This window comes from Nicotiana tomentosiformis, chromosome 3 (genome assembly GCF_000390325.3).
Source record: "Nicotiana tomentosiformis chromosome 3, ASM39032v3, whole genome shotgun sequence".
Classification (NCBI taxonomy): Eukaryota; Viridiplantae; Streptophyta; class Magnoliopsida; order Solanales; family Solanaceae; genus Nicotiana; species Nicotiana tomentosiformis.
The window spans coordinates 71,000,378-71,013,838 of NC_090814.1; the positions used below are offsets into that span (position 1 = coordinate 71,000,378).

Sequence of the window (13,461 nt, forward strand, 5' to 3'; positions counted from 1 at the left end):
GAGGGTGTTCATGTGCTAGCAGGGCCTTGGAGTTGATTATAGTCGAGACCAAGTCAGGGTGAGTGACTTTCAACAACGGTCTTAGTGGATTCAAAAATTTAAGTGCGGTGCCTAAGGATTTCAAGCCAGTAGTATGGTTATGTATTTGATCTTTTGCAGTGGATTATGAAAGGTGTCTTGGAGTGTTCTACATTATTGTCGGTTTGCGGTGTGACATTTGAGGAATGGAAGAAAATAACTTCGGATTCATAGAGGGGTTTTCAGAATGGGTGTACCAGTTGAAGATGCAATTATGTGCATAAGGAGGGTATGAGATGGTTCGTAGGTTTTGGAGACAACGTGGTCTATGAAATAAGGTCACTCAGGATGAGTGCGGATTTGGGTTCATGATGTTTTGAATGGATCTATCATTATTTCTACGGCAAGTCCCGAGTAAATTAGAAGAAATGACTCGGTTAGTAATGGTTGAATCAGCACGGTTATGGCAGTGGCCAGTTTCTCCAGCGTTAAGTTATACATTTAATTTGTGGTTGTACACTTGGGCTTGAGCACCACCACAACTTGGTTGATTTGGGAGGTATTTGATTCGTATGGCTTTGTTATGTAAATGGATTTCAGGAAGAGTTATGGCAGTTTAGATTACGACATGAGGTTGTATTTTCTGCGGTTTGGGAATTAGGTTGCGTGTTGCATTGGTTCTTCCGAAATGAGCTACGTAAAAGGTTTCTATATAATGAAGTGTTTATCCTATTAGTGGATCATGGGTTATTATGGAATTCTGGTACTCTCACGTGTTGGCATGTTAGGTGCAGCGAGCGGCATGGAAAATTGGAAGCTGAGGATCAAGGTTGCGGTTCGGTGTTGAAACAAATGTCACGAGCTCAGATGATCAGGGAAGAATTCGGATGTTTAGAGTAAGTTGGTATTGTCTTTAGCGTCACCTGAGATCGATGTCCTGTGTAAGAGGCTTTGTATACTGATTTGCGGCTTCTTGATTTGCTTTACAACATTAGTGTGACCGGTGGTATAGATGTGCAGACTTGTTACCTGATGCGGAGGGTCGTGGGAGTGTATCCCATAGGAATATTGTATAAGTGTGACATGTAGTCACTTGATTGATTAAAGATTTAAAACCAATTATGGAGATTGTGGTACTATCGCTAATATGAGAATTTATGCCTGAAGGGCGCTCGGTTCATTTGGTTGTCGGATGTGGAAGTTTGTTCCGAATTTGACGGTTATTCTTATGTGTCGTGAATAGGTCATTGTGGGTCCTCGAGGGGCTATTTAGCCAAGCATGGTATGATCAGAATCAGTTTGAGGTCCATGGATGGATCTAAATGTGAATGTGGGCTCTATATCAGGCCGAATATGCTTATCTCAGCATAGCGTTGTTTTCGGAAGGGTCTTCGGGCCTTGGATGTTATTTCTGTCGTCAGCTATTCCATGTAATATATATTATACCAAGTGGGCTGTAAGGTGGTTTGATTATTCATACTCGTATTGAGATCCCGTATGGTTTGTGGTATTATGTGAGCAGGATGGCTCTCGAGATGCATGTCATATATTGCACCTTAGTGGTGCTTGAGTTTTGTAGCGTGTGACGCTACCCGTCTCCCTAGGATTTGTATTATTCACTTGGCGTGCTTATGGTTGATATTCGGGCATTTCATGTGTATGAGTGTTATGACTCGATGTGTGTTTTATTTAGATTATTATGTGTGGATCGGGTGGCACGCCGCCACATGTACATGGTTGGATAGGGTGGCACGCCGCCACAGATATGTTGGTTGGATCGAGTGGCACGCCGCCACAGATATGTTGATTGGATCGGGTGGCACGCCGCCACGGGTATCATGGTTGGATCGGGTTGCATGCCGCAACGGTATCATGTGTGGATCGGGTTGCACGCCGCAACAATGTGTTATTGAGTACAGTTTCCCATATCTATTATTGCGTATTTTGCTTCTCATTTCCTGAGGAAGGTTTATAACATCCTTTCGGTTGTTTAATTAGTTACGTGGGTTGAGTAGTTCTTTCCAGAGTTCGTTTTTCCTTATGTATCGCCTTCGAGTCTATAGCTTGTTGGCACATTGTGGCATCATACAAGATTTTTGGCAGTGTTTGAGGTGGCTTATTGCTTGAGAAGCTTGTACTGGGTGAGACGAAATTATTGGACCTGGGATTAGTGCGATCAGATTTATATGAAGCATATTAAAGAGTAAATATTGTAATTCGGTCCAGAATGAGGTAATGGTTCTTGTCGGGAGGAAAGACTCCATAAATTGTGATTCAGCAGGTGGTTATGAGTTCTACACATCTTCTCTGTCGTGGCAGTATTGCAAGAGTTGGAATAGGACTTACATGGGTCATTAGGTGTGTTGTGAGCATCAGATTCGTGGGATTTCAGCTGTTATTATAGGGGATGTTATTATGGTCATGTGAATTATGCAGTGCATGGTGTGGATTTCGCGAGGGTATGCAAATATGTATTGGTGCATCGTGTAGTGATTAATATGGTAGCATGGGTAGGTGCAAGAGGTATTAAATAGCGATTTCAAACAACTCCAAAGCAGTTCTTAGCACGTTCGCGGACGAACGTATGTTTAAGTGGGAGAGAATGTAATGAACCAACCGGTCATTTTGAGCTCTACTACGTCATTCAGCGGTTTGAGACCCAGAGCAGCTTCACTTCAGGTATTATGACTTGTACGCGTGGTCGGAATTTAATTTCGGGATGTTCGGAGTTGATTTGAAAAAAATAATCTAATTTCAGAAGCTTTAAGTTGGAGGAATTGATTAAGGGGTGTTTTTTGCGTAAACGACCTCAGAATCGAGATTTGAAGGTTCCAACAGGTTTGTATGATGATTTTGGACTTGGACGTATGTCCGGATCGGATTTTGGATGACCCGGGAACGTTTCAGCACATATTGTGGAAGTTGCCATTTTGGAAGGATTTCATAAATTTGGGTTGGAGTGAATTTCAATGCTATCGATGTCCGTTGGGATTTCTAAGTTTGGGAATAGCTCCGTATGGTGATTCCGGTATTGGGAGCGCGTCTGGATGTGGATTTGGAGGTCCGTAGGTCATTTCGGGGTCATTTGGTGAAAGTTGGAACTTAGAAGGTTTTTTTTCAGAAGTTTGACCGGAAGTGAACTTTTTGATATCGGGGTCGGATTCTGATTCCGGAAGTTGGAGTAGGTCCGTAATGTCAATTATGACTTGTGCGTAAAATTTGATGTCAATCTGAGTAGTCTAAGTACATTTCGGCGCATTTTTAGTGAATAGAAGAACTTGAAGTTCATAAGTTTGATTCAATTGGTTTTGGGGTGCGATTCTTAGTTTTAATGTTGTTTCGGATGTTCCGAAAGTTTGATCAAGTCCGCTATATGATTCTAAACTTGTTGGTATGTTCAGGCGGGGCCCCGGGTGGCCCCGAGTGTCAATCGGACGAGGCTCGGACCAAGTCGGAAGCTTGGAATAACAACTGAAGCTCCCAGGTCTATCATAATCGCACCTGCGCTTGGTCAGCCGCAGGTGCGGGCTCGTAGGTCTGATCCACGAGCTGCAAAAGCGAGAAATGGAGGGCAGCCCAGAATCTGCATATGCGAAAGATTGGGTGCACCTAAGTGAGCGCAGGTGCGAGAGACATGGTTGTAGGTGCGACTAGGCTCGCGGAAGCGGCCCTCCTTGTTCGCAAATGCGTACCCATCCAGATGAGGGAAAGGCGCACCTGCGAGGCATTTGCCGCAGGTGCGGGACCGTAGGTGCGAAAGTCGTTCGGCAGTGAGGGTTCATTTAATGCGGGACTTAGGCCATTTTTATCATATTTTCATTCACTCTTAGGCGATTTGAGATCTTTCAAGGAGAGCATTTTGACCTAGCTTTGTAAGGTAAGTAATTTCTACTTAATATGAGTTTAATACATAGATTATGGGTAGATTTTAGCATGAAAATTGGTAAAAATTGTGGAATTTTGATAGAAAAACTAGAAATTGGTATTTTTGGATTTTGACCACGAATTTGGATATGGAATTGGAAATAAATTATATAGTTGAGTTCGTGAGGTTATGGGTAATAGTTATCTTCACAAAATTTCGGAATCTGGCCACGTGGGCCCGAGGGTTGCTTTATTGATTTTCCAATGGAATTGAAAATTGTTATAAATTGATTAATTATGAGTATTAGAGTACATTTTGATTGGGTTGCATCTTAATTGACTAGTTTGGAGCGACGAGCACCAGTTTGAGGTGTTAGAGAGGCTTTGGAGCCGGTTATGGAATTTCGGAGCGAGGTAAGTCTCATGTTTAACTCTGTGAGGAGGAAACTACCCCTAGGTGTTGTAATTGATATTTGCTACTTGTTGCGGGGGCTACGTATGCACGAGATGATGAGAGTCCATACATAGCTATATTCATGTTATTGTCCGGGTAGACTCAGGTTCATGCCATGCTATAATTATACTATTTGAGTTGTCTCTTGCCTATTAAATTCCTTATTACATGCAAAAATTTGAGACTAGACTTGTGTAGAGCGGTAGACTCATTATTGTAGAGATTGGATGAACTTTATGACTTGTCACAGAATAATTGTACTCCTTTTATGAATTTCCCTCGCGTTACGTGTTCTCATCGAAGGGCTTTCCCCAAAACTTTCCTAAAACTCACATGTCCCTTCGTGAGTGGGGTCAAGGACCCGTCAAAGCTTTCTTATTCTAATAGGAGCGGGCCGTTCGCCTCGGCATGATAGATACATCTATGGTTCTTGCCGTTCAACCCTCGGCAGTGCACACACTTTATGGGATCGGGTCGTTCGCCTCGACAGGATTATGTACCACACTCTCATGGGAGCGGGCCGTTCGCCTCGGCAATATATATAATAGATGTATCTATGGTTATATACCAGATTATGATGGGATCGGGTCGTACGCCTCGGCATTTATGTAAAAATCCTTTTAGGGAATCGTGCGTATTAATTGTACAAAGGGCCAGTGTATCTGGGAGTTTTCGTGATTTGAATTATGGCGAACCATCTGGTGAGGTCCATTATAGATATATATGTACTCCGGGGGAGGAGGTGACTGCTAATCGAGAGTTGAGTTTATTGTTGAGAGGAAGATTGTACCACATATTTATATTTGTTTAATTTGCGTATTTATTCTGCCCCATATCTGTTTTACTTCTTACTGTATTTGCCTTATTGGACCACTAGTAAGCGTCGATGTCGACCCCTCGTCACTACTTCTCTAGAGTTAGGCTAGATACTTACTGGGTACACGTTGCTTACGTACTCATACTACACTTGCTGCACATTTTTGTGCAGGTACATATATGTCTAGAGGCCATGTGAGAGCAGCGGCATGTATACATGCCGGGACCTAGGTGAGCTGCATTCCATTTGTCGACTCGCACCCAACAGAGTCTCCTTCAGAGTATTTACATTTTTCTTGTCCAATTTGTATTCCGGACAACTGCTGTATTTTATTTTATATTCTTAGTTAATGCTCATGCACTTGTGACACCGGATTTTGGGATGAAGATGAGTTGTTCTGTATTGAATTTGTTAAAAGTATTACTTATTTACTTTGTAAATCCCCATTCTTTACTACTTAAGTTGAAGAAAAAATATGATTTCAAAAATAATAAAATGAGAACCCAGTTAAATAATTATTGTTGGCTTGCCTGACAGTGGTGTCCGGCTCCATCACGACCTTTATGAATTTTGGGTCATGACAATTGTGGCGAGAATGAACTTTTCAAGCAATTTAACGTGAGTACTTCATTTGGATATTCATTTTTGAAAAAAGAAGAAACATCTCAACTTATATGTTCAAAACCGAAAATTCAAAATATCCAAACCGATTAATCTAAAATCGAATTTAAAAAATTTGATCCAATTCGAGCTTATTTGGATTAGATTTGAATTGTCATTTTTTCAATCCGAAAATCGAAAGTTTCATATTCGATCTGAACTGCCCGAACGCCCATCCCTATTTGCAAATGACATAAGGGGATGTAACGGAAAGGTGGAGAAATATGTTAGTAGTTGCTCCCTTCGAGAAAGTTCAATGGATTAGGTAAAGTGAATAATTGTGTTCTTTTACTTCCCTCTTAATGGCACAAAATAAGTAGAAGGAAGAATTAATAATTCCACAATGATATTCTGCCAAATTTCTAAAATCAGCTTATTTCGAAAAGTGTCTTTTAAAAAAATATTTTTTGTAAGAAACAGTTTGTATTTGATTAATTAATTTAAAAAATACTTTTGAATAGCAATTTATGTATTGCCAATCTTTTAAAAAGTTATTTTGGGAAGAAACTATTTCTTTTGCTTCTCAAAATAGGTTTTGCTTCTACTCAAAAATATTATTTTCATTTTAAAAGCTTAACCAAACCGCTTAACTTTAGGAAAAAAAAATACTTTTGGCAAAATAAAATAAGATAAAGCACTATTGACTCAAAAAAAGCTTTGCCAAATATGCTATTTAAGTAGAAAAACTCCTATCCCTTGTTCTAGGGTCACACTGTAATGCAATTTATAGTGTATTTTCGTACTATTTGGTGGATACAAATGTGATCATTAATAGAAGTAGATAATGTACTAGAAAAATATTAAAGTTCTAGGTTTAATTGCAATTCTCGGTAGGTTCAGTTCTAATTGCAACTCTTGGTGTGAGCTTTTATGCCCTAGATTAATTACTTGGCAGGACTAATTTGATTACTTGTACTTCTGAATTGAACAAACTATCCTATAAAATATTGAGATTCACCTAATTTGATCGGACATCGTCATTATATAATTTCTTTTAGAAAAGAATGATAAAGATAATATGTATATATTTGTTTATTTATTTGTCGCTTTGGTCAATAAATTTGATTAAAAATAATTATTGCTTTAGAAAATTTAAGACATTAATTCTTTCTTTATCAAATCCACCTTTGTCAAATATTTGATCTATATAATTTATTAAAAAATCTCAGGAATCTATCAGTTTTCAGAATTTAAGCAAAGGCAGTGAGCAATGTAGTCAATTAACACTTTTGATTAATACTAGTATTAAATAATAGGGAAAAGGCCAAATATACCCCTCTATTTTCGAAAATTATTCACATATACCCTTCGTTATACTATGAGTCAAAATATATCCCTGTTACTATACTTTGGGTTCAAATATACCCCTCATTTAAACGGAGTGACACGTGTCATCGTCCTATTGGTCAATTCTAAATATCTTATAATTAATTAAAAAGACCAATACCTATTACCCATACCCGAAAAATAATTTTCTAAAGCAAAATTTTTTGTAAAAAATTGAAAAAACTGAAAAAAACAAAAATATTTTTTCCCCCAGTTTTTACAAAAATATTGCTTTAAAAAAACTGAAAAATATTTTCTAAAGCAATATTTTTGTAAAAACTGAAAAAAAAACTGAAATTATTTTTCAGTTTTTACAAAAAAATATTTTTCAGTTTTTCAGTTTTTTTTAAAGCAATATTTTTGTAAAAACTGAATTTTTTTTTTCAGTTTTTAGCAAAAATAATTTTATTTTTTCAAAAATATTGCATTAAAAAATATTTTTCAGTTTTTTTTAAAGTAATTTTTTTTGTAAAAAGTGAAAAATAAAATATTTTCGTTTTTTTCAGTTTTTAGTAAAAATAATTTTATTTTTTTCCAATTTTTACAAAAAAAGTTGCTTTAGAAAATTATTTTTCGGGTATGGGTAATGGGATGAGTCTTTTTAATTAATTATAAGATATTTAGAATTGGCTAATAGGACAATGACGTGTCACTCCGTTTAAATGAGTGTTATATTTGAATCTAAAGTATAGCGATAAGAGTATGTTTGAATTCATAGTATAATAAAGGATATATGTGAATAATTTTCGAGAGTAGAGGGATATATTTAGCCATTTTCCCTAAATAATACAACAATAATAAAATGTGCCCGTTTTATTTTTCTGGGTGGTCAAATTAGTCACAACTCACACATTGTTCTTGTTCCCTTGTTAAAAGTTTTGACCCATGCCCAAAAACGCCTCTGGTTGAGTGGTCAAACAAATCGAAACCGAATACGGATCCAATAAAATCCGACCGATTTTAGGTCCGCCAATTTCAAACGACGCCATCGTTCCTTCTTTTCGGCGATTCAATTGAACGGAGCCACCATCCACCACCAGCTGCGAACTCGTTTTCTCTGGCGAAATCGAACAGTAAGTTTCATTCTCTCCTCTCCTCATTTTCTCTTCTCTGTCTCTAATCCCTAATTCCTTTATCTGATTGTTCGGAACATTGCAATCAATTATAACTTTGTATATATATATATATATATATATATATATATATATATATATATATATATATATATATATCATTATTTTCCTAAGAACTATCATTGATTGGTGAAATCTTTGCATATGCTAAGCTTTGGTGAGCTAAGTTACTGGGTAGGTGTGCTTGTAGGGGTAGCAAGAATCGGAGGTGTGCGCTAGCTGGCTCGAACACCACCAATATAGAGAAGAAAAAAGTTGAAGACAGTCCTAGGTTTTATGTGAAAAAAAGATAACTTTTTTATTGATAATGAATGTAAATTTATTCGAACCTGATAAGCACTTTAGTAACTGTTCAACTGCAAATTGATTATAGCTTTTGATTGATTTGCAAAATTTGAAGAAATAGTCTTTAATGATAAAGAATAAAGTATCTCTAATTAGTTCATGTGAGTGAAGGGTGAAAACCAGCTTCGTTATATGAATTCAGACACTCATCTTTAAAATCAGGAACTAATTGAGAAGCAGGGAATCTAGAAAAGTATTAGATGTTAGAGGGGTTTTCAGACCTACAGAAGGTTCTCTAAATTGTCCTCCAGCAGGATCAGATTGTTAGAGAGAACAAAGTATCTTGCCTCCATGCATGTTTTGGAGGCTGACCTGAACTAGGCGAAGTTGTTGTTCAGTTTGATCAAAGTTTTTCAACAAATTCAGCAATTATTTGTGCTGGAATTGATATATTTAATGAGCTATTGATTGATTTACGCTAGATTGATAATTCCATTGGGTTAAGTTTGCGCAGAAGTAGTTTGCTCTGCTTCAAGGAAATGGAATTGCTAACTGTTGAGAAATTTGGTCTGGTGTCAGGTGGGGTGGGACATCGCTGGCAGAGTCTTCTTTCAAGAAAGGTAGTGGGGACTAAGCAGGGGAGAGAGTGAAGGGCATATCTGCATTAGTTTAGGAAGAATATTTGGGGTTGTGCGGTGGGAGGGAGAGGGAAACAGAAATTGGGAAGGTTAGAAGACTTGACTGGTTATCAGATGCTAAAAATTAAAATTTGTTTGAACTGTGACCTCGGCGAAAAAAGATAGCTTTCATTAACCCATGAATCAACGTTGCGCGAACATCTTTGTGATCTCCATAATTTTCTTTTCCTCCCTTTTGGTGTTTGATCACTATATGAAAGACACTCTTTTTTTGACAAGTTACTATATGGGACTCATTCATTTTTTTTGATTTTGCACCGGGTGTCCGAGTCTCTTTGAGCCCCGACTAATCCCGGGGGTGCACAGGCCCTCGGCAAGGAGTTTCCCGCAAGTGCACCACGGTTAATTCAGGTTTTACCCAGTCCGATGGCCCTCAGAAATTGTTTGCACCCAGTGGGTTTCGAACTTGAGACCTTGAAAGGGAGCAAACCCCAAGGCTCAAGTCAATTGCCACCAGGCCAACCCCTGAGGGTTGGGACTCATTCATATTCTACATAAGGACAAAAATATTGCGGATCAATCTCCCCCCTCCCCCCCCCCCCCCCCTTGTGTGTCAGTCTTGATTGTTAGGGAGAGAATGATTCCTGATCTTTTTGAGCAATTAATACTGTTAAAGTATCACATTTATTTGCTAATTCATCGCAGTTGACCGTTATGGGCAACTTATTCTTCCTTCAGTTGAACACTACTTTTGAACGGTTCCTGTATTTCGCTTAAAGCATTTGCACATGAGTTCCAATGGTGTATTGCTGTGTTCCCCCTTTCTTTATAAAATCAAAGAACAAAGTTTTATCTTGCTATAGCCACAAGTGTAGTCCCTTTCGCTTGATGAAGAAACTGCACACCAGTTGCCATGTTAAGCTCCGTTCACATGTTCTGCTTGGTAGTTCCAGTCGGTTCCTATTGGTTTTCTGCTTATCAAGGTTCCTAACATGTAATGTCATATTCTTCATTGTATCCTTTTCTTAATATGGTTATTGGGTTGCAGCTTGAAATGTGGCTATTTGTTTTCATAAAATGGTATAGTGAGACTTCATGATTATGCTTTTTCAAATGAAATGAGAACAATTCTTCTGGATATCTCTCTCTTTCACTTTCCCCGCCCCCAATCGAAGAAAAGAGAGAAGTAGGCTTCATTTGTTTGCACTTAATGGAGGTCTGAATCTTAATCATTCAGATCTCAGACATTAAGTGCGTTTGTTTTTAAGTCTGAATCTTAATCGTTCAAATCTTAATTATTAAGTGTGTTTATTTTATTTATTTCACAACCACTTAATGGGTCTGATATGTCTAAATGATTAAGATCTATAACAAAGACTTAATTCCATTAAGATGCTATTATCCACATTCGCTACTAACCGCCGCCACCGTCCACCACCATACTTAATCACAACCACAACCACCCTCCACCACCATCCTCAATCACTGCTGTCATCGTCCACCATTATCGCTACCCCCACCCCCACCATTATCGTTTATCACGATCTACCACCCCATCTTTATCAACTACCACCACCCAACACCCTCAACACCACCACTAAATCAACCTCAACCACTCACCCACCTCAACTACCACCACCAACCACCACCACCACCATCATCAACTATAGCCGTCATTACCCGCCATTTTAGAAATATTATGTTGATAGAACATTAGATTAATTAGTATTTTATTTGAATTTCGTATTTATTAACTTTCAAATAAAAATAAATTTTGTACATTTAGATGTTAAAAAACAAACAGTCTTAATTATTTAGTATTCAGATCTTAATACACATCTTGATATTCATATGTGCATTCTGATTCAGATATTTTAAACTTAATACATATCTTAAAATTCAGATGTGCATCAGACTCACACATCTAATATTAAAAAAACAAATGAGGCTAGACTCATGTACAACATGAAGGAGAAATCTGAATTAGATATTTGTAACACCCTAATTTTTATAAAATATTATATACATTAATTGACTATTTTATTTAAATATGTATATGTTGTTTAAAATTTTTTCACCCTTTCTTTAAATTTAAGTTTTCATGTTATTTAAAAGCTATTTTGTTAAAAGAATTAATTTTCTTTGTTTAATTCATATATGTATTTGTATTTAGTTCATTAGATACTTTAGAATTTCTAGCTTAGTTAACTTATGAAAAATTATTTACTAGTGACAGACCTTTAAGGAGATGTAGAGATCTTTTGAGGGCCAATAAGGAGAATAGAAAGAAAAAAAATCTTATGGGGGCTAGTATATATATTTTGAAGAGAGTAATGACTCTACATATTAAAGGTGAAATGGGATTATAGTGTAAATTTGTAAAGTATAATAGAAAGAACTTTCTATGATTTTTCTTTCCTATTCGTTTGATATCTCAAAGTCTTCTCCTCCTTCCTCTATCAAACATCATTGAAGAGCTCAACACATACACATGCAGCTCTTTTTTTATCACTAAAACCCAAGTTTTAAAACATTAAAACCTATTTGCTTACCTATTGAAGGAAGATTCGGATTTTACCTTCAAGAATCAAGATGGGTTGAGCTTATTTTTGAAACCCTAGGTTCTAAATTTTGTGGAGAAACTCTCTAAGCTTCTTACTCTATCTATATGTGAATTAATACATCTTTAGCATGGTGAATTTTAGTAATTTAAAATCAGAATATAATCCCGTTTTTGATCGGACAGCAGTTAGTATTTTGGGCATAACTTTTTCTCTAAAAATCGGATTGGGGCGAGTCAAAAGGCTGTAAAAAGATAAGAGATATATCTGCAATTGTTGTAGAGACCAAAACGTCCAGTTCTGTGGTTTACTGCCTAAAAAATCTGCTGCAATACAGGGCAGAGCTGCTGCCCAGGTTTTCTCCTTAAGAATTGTGAATTGTGGAGACCCATTTAGGCCCAGGGGTTGGCCTGGTGGCAATTGACTTGAGCCATGGGGTTTGCTCCCTTTCAAGGTCTCAAGTTCGAAACCCACTGGGTGCAAACAATTTCTGAGGGCCATCGGACTGGGTAAAACCTGAATTAACCGTGGTGCACTTGCGGGAAACTCCTTGCCGAGGGCCTGTGCACCCCTTGGATTAGTCGGGGCTCAAAGAGACTCGGACACCCGGTGCAAATCAAAAAAAAATTTAGTTTATATGTTCTTAAACTCCAGACCTTAAGTAAATATTTGATTATGTATACAAAGGACATTCGTATAAGCTAAGAAGGTTGGCTTAATGGCTTGACTTGCTTTGAGGATCTATACTTAATACTTGGTTGAGCTTTAGAAACTTGAATTTTCATTCTCTTTATTTTGTTGGAGTACTTGAATAGCTTGAGCCTTGGTAAAAATTTCCTTTACTTTAAGTTGTTATATTGGTTGTTCCTATATAGTACCTTACTTGCTATGACTAATTTAGAAGGTATGTTTTGGGACATTTTAATTATTTGTCTACCATTGAGGGTGAATTTTTGTAGGTGAGTTAAAGAGATATTAGAATTGGTATTGATTGAAGTATTTGTAAAACTCATTAGCTCGCCCACATATACGAATTGCTTGAACATTATTGTATTCTCATTGGGACTTTGTCCTTCTTGTGATAGTGACTTTGTCACTAATATTGGCATTGCCTCTTGATATTATTCGGATCTTGCCCCATTTTGACTTTGGATTCACTTTTCATCTTACTATGAACTTTTGTCCATTTTAAGTATGAGTGAGAAAGCCACATTCAATATGGTTCTTGATTCTCTTGATTATTGGGTTTTGACTCTACTTGATTGGGGACCTCGGTCCTTCTTGTTATTTTTCATGCTTGATGTGATTGCAAGACGTATATGTTGGGCGAAAGTGACTAATTAACTAATTGATCGATTTATTGAATTAACTTGAGAAGCTTTCTTGATACTTTGGATATGAATGTTAGCATTTTTGACTACTACTTGGTTAGATATTCATTCTCTACAAACATTGTATCCTCATTATGAACTTGATGAAGATTTGATGAACTTTTATTTATGAATTTCTTTGTTGTACTTTTGTTGATACATAACTAACTTATTAATATGAACAACAACAACAATAACAACCCAGTATAATCCCACTAGTGAGGTCTGGGGAGGGTAGTGTGTACGCAGACCTTACCCCTACCCTGGGGTAGAGAGGCTGTTTCCAAATGACCCTCGGCATCCTTCCCTCCAAGAACTCCCCACCTTGCTCTTGG

At 37.3% G+C, this 13,461-nt stretch overlaps 1 protein-coding gene across 3 annotated transcripts in view; it reads left to right on the forward strand.

Annotated features, from left to right (window-relative positions):
- The first annotated feature begins 7,998 nt into the window (after positions 1-7,998).
- LOC104099667 (polycomb group protein EMBRYONIC FLOWER 2) overlaps positions 7,999-13,461 on the forward strand; it is a 28,044-nt gene continuing 22,581 nt past the window's right edge. For 2 of the 3 annotated variants that reach the window (XM_009606726.4, XM_009606733.4), the window contains exon 1: positions 8,001-8,212. The gene's annotated coding sequence lies outside the window, so the exon portion shown is untranslated. Of the gene's footprint in view, positions 8,213-13,461 lie in introns of all 3 variants that reach the window. The other variant, XM_009606742.4, reaches the window with a different exon arrangement.